This window comes from Mytilus californianus, unplaced genomic scaffold (assembly GCF_021869535.1).
Source record: "Mytilus californianus isolate M0D057914Y unplaced genomic scaffold, xbMytCali1.0.p SCAF_11, whole genome shotgun sequence".
Lineage (NCBI taxonomy): Eukaryota > Metazoa > Mollusca > Bivalvia > Mytilida > Mytilidae > Mytilus > Mytilus californianus.
In genome coordinates, this window is record NW_026262593.1 from 14,326,135 (window position 1) to 14,342,749 (window position 16,615).

The window sequence follows — 16,615 nt, forward strand, 5'->3', positions numbered from 1 at the left end:
CCACTGCACACAATCACGTTTTTTTTTTTTAAAATAAAACTTGTTATGAAAGTAAAATAACACTGGCCGACGAATGTTTACACGTTGTAAAACGACTGTTAAAAACTTAAATTAATCTATAAAATTTAATCCGATGACGACAGTGCATCTGCCTCTTTTTGTATAGAAGATCCGCCGCGACATCAGATGCGTATCCAGGATTTTGAAAAAAAGGGGGAGGGCGCGTGCCCCCAAACTTTTGTAGTGGAAGCGGTAAAATGTCTGGATTAACCATAAATGAAGCTAATAACAATGAAACCTACCCCGAGGCTACATGTAGTTATAATTGCAAGAAAATCAACCAAGTATGAAGAGATGAACTTTTTTCATTCATGACGACTTCTATACTATAAATGGACAGACATTGCGACAATATTAACTCAGACAAAAATATTGTTAACAGAGGAGTAAGGAGTTCAAATTTAATATAAATGGGAGGGGGGAACCTCGTCAGCCGTTTAAGAAATATTATGAATGACAGTGACGCCTTATTGTATACTTATGTAACTAAGTTTTCTTTTGCTCGATCGTCACTGATGAGGTTAATACTTAGTTTGATATTTGGTTATTTGGTACGGCGTTCGAAAAGTAAGGCTTGTAAAATATTTTATTCCTGGGTGCAGTTCTTGCTGAAAAACTTAAATATATGTAGTTCTGTGTGCTTACAGTATATATTCACTTTATTTTCTTTATAAGACTTATACAGTTACTTCTCTTGATTTGAACTTTCCTCAGTAGATTATTCTGTGCATGAATTCTAAAATTTTATACATTTGAAAGAATTTTTCAAAGGTCTAACTCTTGGTAATCAAATAGTTTACTAGAACCTACGAAAGCGTAGCTATAATCCGACAACCCGAAATTCCGACAGTTCAGTAGTCCGACGGTCCGATATACACCCCTAATGTTATATTGTAATACTGTATTTCACTGTATTATATACATCGGGGACTTATTAGAGTCTAATACGGATTAAGGATGAAAATCTACGAGATCTCTGTTTTGGAGTGGTTGGGAGGGGAGTTGGCAAAACACTAAATGACGCTTCTAAAACATAACTAATCATCGCTTTGAATTTACATGTTGGAGTCTTTGGTGCGGGTTTAATGGCATTCATCTATATTAAGCGCGGGCTGGAGCATGATATGTTATATACTATACATACTATAGTAGTTGTATGTCGAGTAATTTTCTGCAAAAGAAATTGGAATCGAACACATAATAATTATAGAAATACATGGGCCGTGAAAGTTCAAAACTTCTTAAGCCCATATTCTAATCGCAAAGTTATATCTACATATGGCCCGACGCATCGATAGCATATAGCGCAATTCATGCGTACACCAAAGTAATACGAAAATGTCACTCAATTTTGAGTATTATACGTGAGTCAAGCAAAAAGCACAAAACTCTCGTCTCTGTAGGACCGTCTGATTAGTGGATTGTAAATTTTAGGACTGTCTCATTATAGGTCTGACCACAGAAATTTCTATGATTTGATAAAATTGCACCCTAGCTGGTTTTTCTGATATATCACATTCGACCGGTCAAGACTATTAATTTTTTTATTTATGTATGCGTTATAATTATTAATATTATGATAACCAAATGATTATAATCGACATGTAACCGGGGATTAGTATTCGTATAAAATTTATTATGTCCCGCGTGTAACATATCAAATACAGTTATATTTTAAGGACACGACACCTGGCCTGCAATACACTTAGAATCCTTTAGTTATCTAATTACTTTATTATTAATAGCACATATAATTTTGCCGAGGTCAAGTACGACTTCACATTCTTGTGTTTACATTTAATTATATGCGGTCAGAGCATATAGATCTATATCTTGTTTATATTTTTTCACGGTTGTAATGGCGATCGTACTACGACGACGCCTAGGAGTCGCGTCACAAACTAAGGCAGATAATCGGAAAAACCTGTCTATAGATATAGGAAGATTTGGTATGAGTGCCAATGAGACAACTCTCCATCCAAGTTACAATTTATAAAAGTAAACCATTATAGGTCAAGGTACGGCCTTCAACACGGAGCATTGGCTCACACCGAACATATGCATTGTAGAGATAAATATTAAACCGCATGGTACGTGTAAGTATATAGAAGTATGAAGAAGATTTCCTATCGTATTTCTTTATAGATAGAAATAAATTTATGCGATTTATAAGAATTTTTTTTAGAATAATTAAAATTCAAAGAAGTTTATTACCATTCCGTAATTTTGATTATCCGAGGCAATCCAAAAGTTGTATGTTATTTCCTAATATTTTAAATTGTTAACACAATAACTTCGAGCGCATGCCCAACTATATGACCATACATGTATAATAACACAATGAAATGGCTAAGTTTCTAAGTTAGCACGGATCTTTTACGACCATTTATCGCATTGGAGTGTGATATATGGCTGTCTTAAACAATTTCAAGCCAATAAATTCTTCAATTTGCCAGTATATTCAGAAAGTTGAATGTGGGCAGTATATGGAAGAAGAGAAGAAGAAACATCGCAAAAAATGATTTATAAATCGTAATATGAGTGTCCGTTAATCGGCTCTTTCTATAGATTTAGGATCGGGCCTAATAAATCATTTCATTGATAAGCAAAGGGTGTCTTATTTCACTAGGACTCATCTCTTGGATACAAGTACTGTATGACGAATTAAAATGATGAGCTAAACTGCTAAACGCTACATAGAGGTTTATCCACGCGGGTTTATGATACATATGTATGGATCACTTTTACAAGGTAAGTTAAATGCATATAATACAGTTTCTCTAATTCTTCGTCAATTTATCCCTTTCTGCACCCATTGTATAAAAAAAATTTAATCAACGTGTGGTTCGTTTGATCTCAGTTCTTCATTGGTTAAAATCCGATTATGACGTCGATTTTTCTTGCTTTCCTCTGAATTTCCTATTGTGACGGCATGAAAAAAGGCGACCATGCCTGATGACGTCACATAGAAAGAACACATCTTTTTGCAGATCATTCGAAAAGAAGGAATACAATTGCCTGCGTATTGTTTGAAAATCATTAGAGAAACAGATTCCACCACCAAATCTCGTGTAATACGATATTTATCCACTCTCGACAGTTAAATTTTAAATATTTAAAACGCTCGGCGAGCCTCGCGTTTTAAATTTGAAAATTTAACTGTCTCGAGTGGATAAATATCGTATCACACTCGATGCAGTGGTAGAATCTATATTTATAGAAAGGTTTTTTTTTTTGGTAAAAGACAATGCAAGTACATTGTAATAAGAAATAAAAGCAGTCTAAACGCATTCTCCAGATTTAACTTTGCGACCGGTATGAAGCTTTAGCTGTTAAACTTGCTGAAATTTTAGTTTACAAGTCTGGAATTGTTAACACGAACAAGATATGTTTATCTGTAAATCAATTAAATTTTATGTAGAATGAATCTCTGAGTGAGCTCCTATATGTCAATAGTGTTCATGTACATCTGAGGAGTCCATGGAACACTTAATACTCGAGTCTTCTGAATATACTTTAATACGAAACGAATATTTTACTGATATTAATGAGTATATCTAAATATTAACTTCCCCTGTCGTTGCTTCACAGAGTCTTCAGAATAAAATAAACATATTGCTAGTTGATTACTTTTATCATGTTAAACCATTTATATGTATATTTGAGTAAAAAACTGTTGAGTAAAATGTACTCTCACATACTTTCAATCTTTGAAAATTAAGCTTATTGCGATTTATGTGTACAATAAGATTTATGTAAACTTGAACTCTTCAATTTTATTTTATATTTACTGTTATATCTTTTATGAAAGTTAACTTATTTTATAGGGTAACAATTTTTAACTCTGATATTGCCTTATGTGTATTTTACTTGATTGCACATATTAATTATATATGCTATTAGACGTATATATTGATACCACGCCTGCAAAGTGTCCCCATTGTAAAGCGGTAGTTTCGAAATAAATAAATGTATAAGAATACCCCCCAAAAAAAAAAAAGTAAATGTGACTGGTGACATTCTAAACAAAATTGTAAATAATTTTAAGTGAAACCCTACTAGATAGCCATTCCCAGTTCATTGGGCTAATGTCTTCTGAAGATCCATCAATAATTCCAAATCCTATACTTAACAAACTGACCCATGCAAAACTCATAAGTTCACGGGCATATGTCTGTTCTTTATCGATCCTTATTTACTAAATAAGTAAGTTATATCATAAGTTCGTGTTGCTCAGTCTTTAGTTTTCTACATGTTGTACGTAGTGTTTAGGGTTTAGTTTTTTACATGTTGTATGTAGTGTTTAGGGTTTAGTTTTCTAAATGTTGTATGTAGTGTTGATTGTTTAGTTTTCTTCATGTTGTATGTAGTGTTTAGGGTTTAGTTTTCTACATGTTGTATGTAGTGTTTAGGGTTTAGTTTTCTACATGTTGTATGAAGTGTTTGGGGTTTAGTTTTCTACATGTTGTATGTAGTGTTTGGGGTTTGGTTTTCTATATGTTGTATGTAGTGTTTAGGGGACTTGTTTGTTTTATCTTCGTTTTTTGTCATGGGGTTGTCAGTATCTCTTTGATTTATCAGTCCGCCAGTTGTGAGGAAATTATATATAAAATTGAGAATACCTGCGTATATAGATCTTTGGTCTTATATTTTTCTAAATTTTTTTGTTTTTTGTAATTTACAGTTGAAGGTCATCATTAAATTGATAAATATACAAAGTTCTAGATTTATTCATCAGGTTGGTTGAATTCACATTTAACGTACAGTGAATTAAAAAAATATCATTTGTATTGCTAGTAATGTCCTTCCATGCTTGTCCTTCTACAATACTTATGTCAATGTTGTGTTTTTGACGTTTTTGAATTGTAAACACATATATCTTTGTGAGGCAAGTTTGGGATGACACTTTCTATGAAAAACTTTCCCTTTTGATATGTTTGAATATTTCAACGATGTTGTCAATAGATGAACGGGCAAGTCATTGTAAAGTTCGAATAGCAAACTATTAGTTGGTGTAAATATTAAACTAAGAAGATTGCCGATGAGACAACTCTCCACCAGAGACCAAGTGACATAGAAGTTAACAACTATAGGTCGCCATTCGGCCTTCAACAATGAGCAAAACCTATTCCGCATAATCTATTTAGTTACACCAATATTATATTGAGGACGTTGATAAAATGAGGCCAAAATAGGACCTTATCATCTTGCATGCGAATAGGTTTCTGTTTTATTCATTCTTTTCATGTACATTATAGACCAAGTCAAACAAATATGAAAACAGCAATAGCAGAAAACCCAATGAGCATTACATTAGAGGTAATAAAATCAATGTTTGTTGTGCTTCGACCCCATAGAACGACATTGTTACGTGTTGTTAACTAATATGATTTTTAAGCAATCATTCCTGACTGAAATGGGCTACTTGTATCACGCTTAAGACTGCGGTGCTCTAGACGCATAAAAAGTAGACAGTTGGGGTTGTTTTGGCATAATGCTATGGATGGGCGAACAGAGTCTTAATCCGAGGAAAATTATATTTACTTAATCCCATATTCAATTTCCTACTTATTTAAAATTTCATAAAATATAATTAATGTATTGTAACAGTTTGCCAATTTCATTCCATAACTTTTGTCTAATGTCATGTCCCTTATATTGAAGGTCATACTAAACAAAAGCCATGGTGTTTAGAACGGTGTTGAAGCCTCTTCCTGTTTCAAACCTGTGGCCATTACGTGTCATGAATGCGCTTTATATCATGCTGTTCCTCAACTGCGTTTTTGTAACTAAGTGATCATGAACCAAGCGATTTCTGCAAATGACTTGGGTAATGTATCGTGAAATCATTTTAATTCACATGGGTATAATCGAAAGCTTCAGAAAAAAACATCTTTGATGTTGAAAACATAGATTTTCTGTCAATAAATATAATAAATTAATAAGCTGAACTGTGTCATAGCATGATGGGAAATGTCTTTATATTTGTTTTACGCGTGGTCGGTAAAGGAATTAATATTAAGCGTAAAATACCACACACATTCATAATGAGACGGTTTCACGTTGATTTTGTTTTTTTGACGACGATGAGCAGAATATTAGAAAAACGTCCTATGCAAATATTGTCTGGTTGTTTACTTGTGCAGTCAACTAATACGTATACGTTAAGCTCAACATAAGTTTCAAAAGATAAGTCTATTCATTTTGAGAATATTAATAAAATGTTATTATACTACTAAACACTGGATTTGTAACGACCAAATATTACTTAATAATCTTTACAACAAAATGTAGTATAAAGCCTACGCTTATTCCAGTAAACATTGAATCTGGTCACAGCATGTTTGTTTTCTAACTTCTTTAACAATACTTTAGGTAGGTGTGTGTCTAAGCATTTTAATTTGCAGTATGACATGAACCTGTACGTGGGTTTTTTGTGCTGAAGGTTAATCTATAAAAAGACATGATGATCAGACATCAACTCCGAATATGAAGTAATTTTAATAAAATCAAATTTTTAATTTTGGAAATTCCTTCAATATGCAGATTTGAATAGTTGATTCTATTTACTTGTGTTCATAAATAAAATAGTGTTTATGTTTATACGAATGGTTTGAAAGAATTAAACAATTTGGGATGCGCATGTACTCTATTTCAAATGAGCAGAAAGTTCAAAATTTCGCCAATGTTTGCTATAAATCTGACAAATCATTTATTTTGGCATTCTATCTAATGCCGTCACAGTTGACCGAGTCATGAAGTTTTGGCCTGTATTTACATTTTCTGAGATCCATTTTCTGAAAGACTAACATCAGTATCCTACATGTTTTCCATTTTATCGAAACAAGCCCTTAAATATACAATCTAAGGATCTTGACAATACATTCAAAATGTACTTTGTTGTGTTTCCTACTATAATACCGATATTTTACTATGATACCGATATTTTACTATAATACTGATATTTTAAAGTATGACTTTTGAATATTTCCAGATCAAATAAAATATGTAAGTAGGTATACAATTAGTATATGCTTACAAACTTCATAACTATCAATGTACCATATCAAGGCTAAAACCCCTGTGTTTGAAGCTTAAAGGTTTATATGACCACAGTTTGATGTTGGAGTCACAAACTTTTGAACTAAAATTTGATATTCCACAATATTTTTCGAATGATTGGTCAAACGTACCTAAAATGTTTAAGAACCACACACAGTCTTTGTGTTATAATAGTATTTCGCATGCAAATCTTTTATTTACAGGTCACGAGCTGGCTGACCGTTATGGGTAATCTGATTTACAGGTGATGACAGATATGTTCCAATCCCATACTCTTTTCCTCGTATGTTTGTCAACTAAATTAGACTTATCATTGAGTTTTTACTTATATTACCAGAACAACACGACGGGTGCCACATGTGGAGCATATTCTGCTTTACCTCCTAGAACATCTGAGATCACCCCCGGTTTTGGTGGGGGTTCATGTTGCTCATACTTTAGTTTTGTGTGGTTTTTTTTTTGTATACTTGTGTTTGTCTTCGTATTTTGCCATGGCGTTGACTTATGGGTTTGGATATCGCTTGGGATCTTCCGCCTCTCTTTTTAAGACACATTGTCGCTTAGGGAGCTACCATTTGATTTTTAGGGGGGGGGGGGGGGGCTAGGATGAAATTTGAAAAAAAGGCAGGACAGGAGTTTTGAGTAAAAAAAGGCAGGATGAGCAACTTGGCAAAAAAAAAAAAGGCAGGATGACAATTTATGTAAAAAAAGTCAGGATAAACTAATAAAAAAGGCAGGACTGAATAGAGTGAAAAACAAAAAGGCAGGACAGAGATTACAACTAGAGAAAAATGCAGTACACATTTTTTCATCCTAGCCCTCCCCCCCCCCCCCCATAAACATCAAATGGTAGCTCCCTTATAAAATGATAAACTATAGCACTACCATGCTTGCCTAATATTAGTATATCAACTATAAAGTGTTAGCAAAAATACCGAACTCCAAGTCCATAGAACCTGACAAAATCAAACGTTAGACTATATCAACCAACGGAACGAATAAAAACAACTGTCCTGTTCAAGAGCGTGCAGGGATTTTATGTCAAAAGCGTAAATGTATTTATTTAGATTACGTGTAGTGATTTAATGTCTAGTGCATTTATAGGTATTTCGTGTCAAGTCGGGTATGCATTTCATGTCAAGAGCGGTAGATATTTTATGTTAAGAGCGTGTTGAGATTTTATTTCAAGAGCGCGTTGGAATTTTAAATAAGAGCATGTATGAAGTTTAAGTCAAGGGCGTGAAGCAATTATATGACAAGAGCTTGTTAGGATTCTTCGTGAATATCGTGTAGTGATGTTATGTCAAGAGCGTGTAGGAATTTACGTTAAGCCAGTGAGTGAAGGGGTTTTATGTCTAAGGCATGAAGAGATTTGAAGTCAAAAACGTGTAAGGATTTTATGTCAAGAGCGTGTAGGGATTTGATGTCAAAAGCGTGTAGGGATTTGATGTCAAAAGCGTACAGGGATTTTATGTTAAGAGCATGTATAGGGATTTTTTGTTAAGAGCGTATATGTATTTTATGTCAAGAGCGAGTAGATAATTAATGTTAAGAGCGTTGGATTTTATATCATGACGGAATTTTATACTAACAGCGTATTTTATGTCAAGCGCGAGTAGATATTTTATGTTAAGAGTGTATAGGGATTTTATTTCAAGAGCGGTTAGATATTTTATGTTAGGAGCGTGCTGGGATTTTATGTCAAGAGCGGGTAGACATTTTATGTTCGGAGCGTGTAGGGATATTATGTCATGAGCGAGTATATATATTTTATGTCAAGAGCGTGTAGGGATTTTATATCAAGAGATATTTTATGTTAAGAGTGTGTAGAGATTTTATGTCTAGAGCGGGTAGATATTTCATGTTAAGAGCGTGAAGAAATTTCATATCATGAACGAGTACACCATCTTCCTACTTGTCCTTCACAAAAATCTACATATTACATGCAAAATGTTAATATGCCTGTCTAAAATCAGGAGTGTTTCTTGTCTAATTGTTGTCGCTGTTATTCTATCTGTTGCTTTTCCACACCAGTGACAGGTTGACGTAGTCACAGATCCAACAAAAAAGCGGAAGATGATACCAAAGGGAAAATTAAAAAAACAAAAAACCAACATCGTGGCCAAAAAGATATCGACGGAAAGACATACAACAGTCTACAGAACACTACACAGAATATTAATACTGAGCAACACAAACGCCACCAAAAATCAATGTGAAGATCTCAGGTGCTTCAGAAGAGAAAACAGGTCCTGCTTTACAGTCGGACAACAATCGTTCATCTGACATTACTACTTGTTTTGCCATGTTTTGGTAGTCATGAGACTTGTTAATGGATATAACTTTAGAATGTGTAAATAACGGAAGATTCCTATATATACGCTGTCGATGAGGTTCGAGCGATTCCACCTGGTTTCACTCCATGTTTTGGTCGCAACGCGACTTGTTAATGGATATAACTTTAGAATGTATACATAACGGAAGATATACCTACGCTGTCGATGCGGTTCGTGCGAATTCAACGCGGTTCGTGTGATTCTACCTGGTTTCACTCTGTGTTTTAGGTTGTACCTAAACTTATAATATTTAAACTGACTATGTTGTTTATGCTTTTGTCGTTGTTCAATTCATTCTAAAGAATGATATTCTTAAGTTATGATCAAATTCCACAATGTACATTTACAGTTGGGATCCTCCAAACTGTTCTATATAGGGTAAAACCGGTTCTGACAGAAACTGTTCTGAATAAGGCGACAGGAGAACTGTTCTAGATCAGGTGTCAGTAGAATGGTTCTAGGTAAAGTGTCAGGGGGACTGTTCTATATTAGGTGTCAGGAGCTGTTCTAAATAAGTTGTCAGGAGAACTGTTCTGAATAAGTGTCAGGAGAACTGTTCTAGATAAGGTGTCAGGGGAACTGCTCCAGATAAGGTGTCAGGGGAACTGTTCTATATAAGGTGTCAGGAGAACTGATCTAGATAAGGTGTCCGGGGAACTGTTCTAAATAAAGTGTCAGTAGAATGGTTCTAGATAAGATGTCAGGAGAACTGTTCTGAATAAGGTGTCAAGGGAACTGTTCTAGATAAAGTGGCAGAACTGTTCTAAATAAGGTTAAGAAGAATGGTTCTAGATTAGATGTCAGGACAACTGTTCTAGATAAGGTTACAGGAGAACTGTCTAGATTTAGAACTGTTCTTAGTTTAAACAGTATTTTATTCAAATAAATTGAAGCTTTATCCCCAACAATCTTATCTAGATAAGGTTGCAGGAGAATTCTTCTGGATAAGGTTTCAATTTATTTAAATAAAATACTGTTTCAACTAAGAACAGTTCTCCCGACACCTCATATAGAACTGTTCTAAATAAGGTGTCAGGAGAACTGTTCTAGATAAGATGTCAGGAGAACTGTTATAGATCAGGTGTAGGGAGAACTGTTCTAGGTAAGGTGTTAGGAGAACTGTTATTGATCAGGTGTAGGGAGAACTGTTCTAGATCAGGTGTAGGGAGAACTGTTCTACATCAGGTGTAGGGAGAACTGTTCTAGGTAATGTGTTAGGATAACTGTTATAGATCAGGTGTAGGGAAAACTGTTCTAGGTAAGGTGTTATAACTGTTATAGATCAGGTGTAGGGAGAACTGTTCTAGATAAGATGTCAGGAGAACTGTTATAGATCAGGTGTAGGGAGAACTGTTCTAGATCAGGTGTGAGGAGAACTGTTCTAAATAAGATGTCAGGAGAACTGTTATAGAGTAGGTGTAGGGAGAACTGTTCTAGATAAGATGTCAGGAGAACTGTTATAGATCAGGTGTAGGGAGAACTGTTCTATGTAAGGTGTTAGGAGACTTGTTCTATGGACTGTTCAAGAGAGGTTATTACTGATCTGACTGTAGTCTATTAATAAAAAAAAATAATTGAGGAAATGTTGAGTGGAATTCTTATTTGAATTTAAGAATTTATTTGTGCACGCACACGAATTTTGCAGTCATCATCATGGAATAAATTAGTAGTCAAAGAACTGAAAAGTAAGTAACAAAATTACTTGAAAAGAAAATGGCAGATTAACCAAAATTGTCCTGGTAAACGTGTCTTTTTATGGTTGATAAGGTTAAAAAAACAGCTAATAACGTCAAAAAGCTTCTTTTAAATTAATAAAAATGTCATTGTCCTTATATCCCACTTGAACACCGCAATTCGTGTCAAGCAAACCCGCCGATTTTACACCTGTTTTAATAGGCACTCGTGTTTAGTACTTTTTGCTGTAGAAAATAAGTTATATTGTCGCTTTGACAAGCGAGGACTGATGCTGTTTCGGTTTGTACGGCTGATTAATTCATCACAAGGCAAAATGTGCCGTAATTCAGCACATCAAGAGAATGTTTACCAATAAATATTTTATTACATTTATCGAGATTGAAAACTGACAAGGCGTCTCGAATGATAACAATGTAATTTTAAGTGTCCATAAAATGCGATCAGCTAATAGCCCATATACCGCAGTGATTTGCCATATCATAATTTGAATGATATATCCCTAGTTGTTAGAAATGGCTAACTTGACAATAAAAGCATCTTTAACGTATTTAAACACCATATTTTCATTTTTCTTTTGATATCTGAAGCTAAACCTTAACAAAGACACCCTATGTTGTGTGGAAATTTATCAAACGTTTTGAAATTAAATTGTATGAAATTTCTACCTTTGTGCAGTTTTTGCTAGGAATTTTAATCCAATTCAAAAATATGTTGCCGACCCTTTCTCGTATGTTTAGCTTTTGATCTAGGTTACATAAATTTATCTGCGATCATTTAGAATAATTACTTGTTTGAAACGCCATGAAATTCTTTGCTTCATATATGGCAAACTGCTGGTACTTGATTAATTTGAAATTTTTCAAGGTCAAAATACCCGTCGCGCTATTGCGAAAAAATCTTAACTTGAATTATAAGAAAGTATTTTTTAAAAGTTAAAAGTAATAAGTCAAGGTCAGTTAATGTGCTTATTCGTTAATACATCTTGTGACTGAATTAAACATACTAGGGGATCGAAATTTATTTATTAATATTAAATTCCTAAATGGACAAACATTGGAAACAATGGACGAGATCCTAACTTGGAACATTTACATAAACGTGGCTGGTTTAAACGTTTGGTTTTTTTTATTTATTATTTTTCAATTGTTAGTTGAATATAATTGTATTAAAAATATTACAAGTATAAAATGTAAAACCGGATGTTTCATATTCGAAATTTTGACATATTTTATTATGAATTCGCAGATATGATGGGTATACAGAGCAGGAGACGTTTACCCTGTCGACACAGCCGGGCTCGTTCCGTTTTGATTGACTCCTTCCGGTTTCTTCGCTTGGATTGGATAAGGCCTCTTTTATTTATAAATCAGTTCGTTACAAAAACTGTATTCCGGTAAGAACTATTGCGGGTAATTTTGATATAATTTATAGAAATTTACAAAAAACTGTATTCCGGAAAGAACTGTTGCCGTCAATTTCGATATAGATTTATAGAAATTTACAAAAATGTATTCCGGTATAAGAACTGTTGCGGTCAATTTCGATATAAATTTTTAGAAATTTACAAAAAAATTATTCAGGTATGAACTGTTGCGGTCAATTTCGATATGAATTTGTGGAAATTATAAAAAAAACTGTATTCCGGTAAGAACTGTTGCGGTCAAATTCGATATCAATTCATAGAAAACAAAAACTGTATTCCTTTAAGAACTGATGCGATCAATTTTGATATCAATTTATAGAAATTTACAAAAACTGTATTCCGGTAAGAACTGTTGCGGTCAATTTCGATATCAATTTATAAAAATTTACAAAAACTGTATTTCGGTAAGAACTGTTGCGGTCAATTTCGATATCAATTTATAGAAATTTACAAATGTTATTGTTAATAAAATCTTCCTTGACCTTGTTTACTATAATTCTAAAAGAATGTTTATGTTTCTGATTTTCTTAAGAAAAATTCAATGGGCCATTATTCGTTCCGTCAATTAATATATTGTTTTCCTGATTTTTGTCATTTAGTTAGCATTTTGAAAGGACAAGGTACACTAAGGGCCGTATTTGGCCCCCTTTTTTGTCCAAAAAAAATTTTCATGAAATAAATGAAATTATTATCAGAAGTAATTTGCATACATCTGTTCTTTAGTAGCACATGCGGATTTTATCTTTTAGTAAAACAGAAATACGATTTTGGGTTGCTTAAAGTCGTTTGATTACGTCAAAAGATAGCAAAATGTTGATTTTTGGACTCAAATCTTTCGTTTTTAAAGGCCTCCGCCAACGTGAGCCAGAGAAAAGAATGATGATAAAGATTGCATTTAAACGGGATTTTCTGACAAAGAAAAGAAATTATTGGCTCACGTTGGCGGAGGCCCTCAAATATGAAAAAAAACTCTCTCCTAAATAACAACAACTTCGTCGGAATAGTAATATCGGAGCGAAATCGGAGAAAGGGCTAAAAATCTCCGCATTCGGCTGTGATTACCAGACACCATCAACTACATCAAGAATATTTCCATAGGTAAGGTTTTTAGTTTTTAGATTTTGCCATCATTCTCCGAATTGTACTTTTTTTCTTTTTATCAAGCTGGATTTTGTTTATCGATTTAGATCAACACCTAACATGATGAAAACGTATGCATGGATATGCCATTTGGCACACACGATAAACAGCCATTTTGCATTTGTCCCTACGGTTGAGTCGCCATATAAATAGAAGCGACAAATAGTTTGAATAATTAAATTGTTTTTCGTTTCAAGTAAAAAATACTCAGAATATATGAAAATTCTGGACAAAATATCTGGCCGGTTGCAGACGACTTTGAGAAACAGACCATCGGCACCGCCGAAAACAACTAGTTTTACTTATTATTAACGGGAGATTTTTCTTATGAGTTAACATGAAAAGTAAACAATTTTGCAAGAAAAAAAGTGTCAAATTTCCAGATGATTTCGGTGTACAAATAAAAAAGCGGAGAAAAATAACAAATGTATGAAAAGCAGTAGGAATAAGTACATCGTTTTAAACACTTTTACTTATGTTGACAACGTAGTGTAGTGGTAACGCATCCGCTTCTTGTCTTGACGACTTACGTTCGAATCTCAAACCAGAAAGTTTTTTTCAATATTTTTTTTACTAGTATCATTTTAAATTATTTAGTCTGATGTCTAAATATATAGTTTCAGTCCATTCGATGTTAAAGGATTTTCTTCAAAGTTCGAGTTTCATTCAATCTAATTTTTTTCATTGCCGTTTGATTCATTTTTTAACAAGAGCAGTAGAATAGAAGTCATTCGAAGAAATAATATTAAAGAAAGTTCCTATATATAGATTTCATATATAGGAGTTTCAGACGCACACGAATGTTCTCAAGATTTAAATTGTGTCAACAGATAGCAGTAACATGTTCGCACAAAATGATTTTCCGGTCCTTGGCTTTTAAAGTTAAAATGAAAAAAAAAATCATAACATAATTAAAAGGTAAACAAAATGCTTGGACAACCTGATGCGTGAGGTTAATATATAATATATATATGATACTTCCATCCTTTTTGTTTTAGTGTAAAACATTATATATAACATTTTTTCTGTCTTATTACAGATATAACATTGACATCCTGATTATGTAAACCATGGACACAACATAATGAAATTCATGGACATTCTTATGCCTGTTCTCAAAAATGGTATAGTTATTTTGTTGTTTATCATTACTACGACACTAGAGACTTGATAATAGACCGGTTTTGATTCATGAAAATTTTCTCAGATTTCATTTTGGCTCAGTATACATTCGAAATCAGCATCATCAATTTCGTACTTCTAGATCACGTTTTTAACAAGGGTATTATAATTCAGAATGGAAAATACATGTTTGCAGCCAATACCTTCTTTTAATATATATTTTACAAGAATACCGAATGAATCTTTTTATTATAGATAAATAACTTTGTAGCCGCTCATTATATATTACAAATATATTTCGATATCTATTTTAGATACATAAGAGGTTACAGAATTGATATATCACTGAGAATGAAGAAACATAAGGAATGGTAAATATACAAGAATGTTTTTTCATTTTTATGCATACTTAATAAAACCGGTTGTAAGGGTTCCCTCGCGCAGAAGAACATACGATGAGCACTGGTGTCCGTTTGGATTGAACTAACTTTGCAATTATGGTGACCCGCTATTGAAAAGATTTAAAAGAAATAATGATATAAATAAAATTTAATGTTGGGTTCATGTTAATGAGACAGCTACCATTCAAACAACAAAAATGTTCCAAGAATGATACCGCATGTTAAAAAATATGCTGCATCAAGATGCATCTCGTATGTCATACTAGAAAATATCAAAATTGGTCGTATACAGCATATTGTACCCCAGTCTAAAAGGGGACTATATGTATTGCCTTCTCATTGTCCGTTCGTTTTGTAAATATTTACGTCACATGTTTTCTCTGTTACTGCTGCCTGGAATTAATTTATATTGTCAGCAGCTTTACAGTGTTCATTTGTAATGTGTGAGGATTTATCCAATATGTCGAACAACTTCTTTCCGTTTGTAAATACTTTGAATATTCATACTACCGTGGCCGTATAATGGTATGACGTTGTCGTCGTCATACTAAAATTTTTATTCAGGACAATAACTTAATATAAGTGTATAGATCTTTATAAAATTGAACCACATGGTTCCATACCTGATAAGAAAGTTTGAAGTAGTATAGTCCAGACAGTGTGACCCCCAAACCTCGGACGCCCGATGCCGACGCCATATTTGGTCCTTGACGCCAACGCCATATTTAAGTCTGGACGCCGACGCCATATTTGGACCTGCAATCGGGACGCGAACCTAGGGTTGGACCTTGTGACTCGGACTTGGACGCCGACGCCATATTTTTGCTGGACGCCAACACCATATTTGGGTATTCTGGTCCAACATTAGGGTATGGCGTCCCGATTTAAGGGTCATATATGGCGTCGGTGTCCGCGTCCAAGGTTTGGGCTCAAATATGGGGTCAGCAGCCGAGTCCAAAGTTTGGGCTCAAATGTGGCGTCGGCGTCCCGTTTTCAGGGACTTATATGGTCCAACCCTAAGGTATGGTGTTCGCGTCCTGATTTCAGGTCCAAATATGGCGTCGGCGTTCAGGTCCAAGGCACATGGTCCAACCTTAGGTTCGCGTGCCGATTTCAGGTCCAAATATGGCGTCGGCGTTTGGCGTCAAGAGTTAAGGCCCAAACATGGCGTTGGCGTCCCGATTTCAGGGTGTATATGGTCCAACTCTAGGGTATGGCGTCCCGATTTAAGGTTCAAATATGGCGTCGGCGTCCAGACCCAAATATGGTGTTGGCGTCCAGCAAAAATATGGCGTCGGCGTCCAAGTCCGAGTCACAAGGTCCAACCCTAGGTTCGCGTCCCGATTGCAGGTCCAAATATGGCGTCGGCGTCCAGA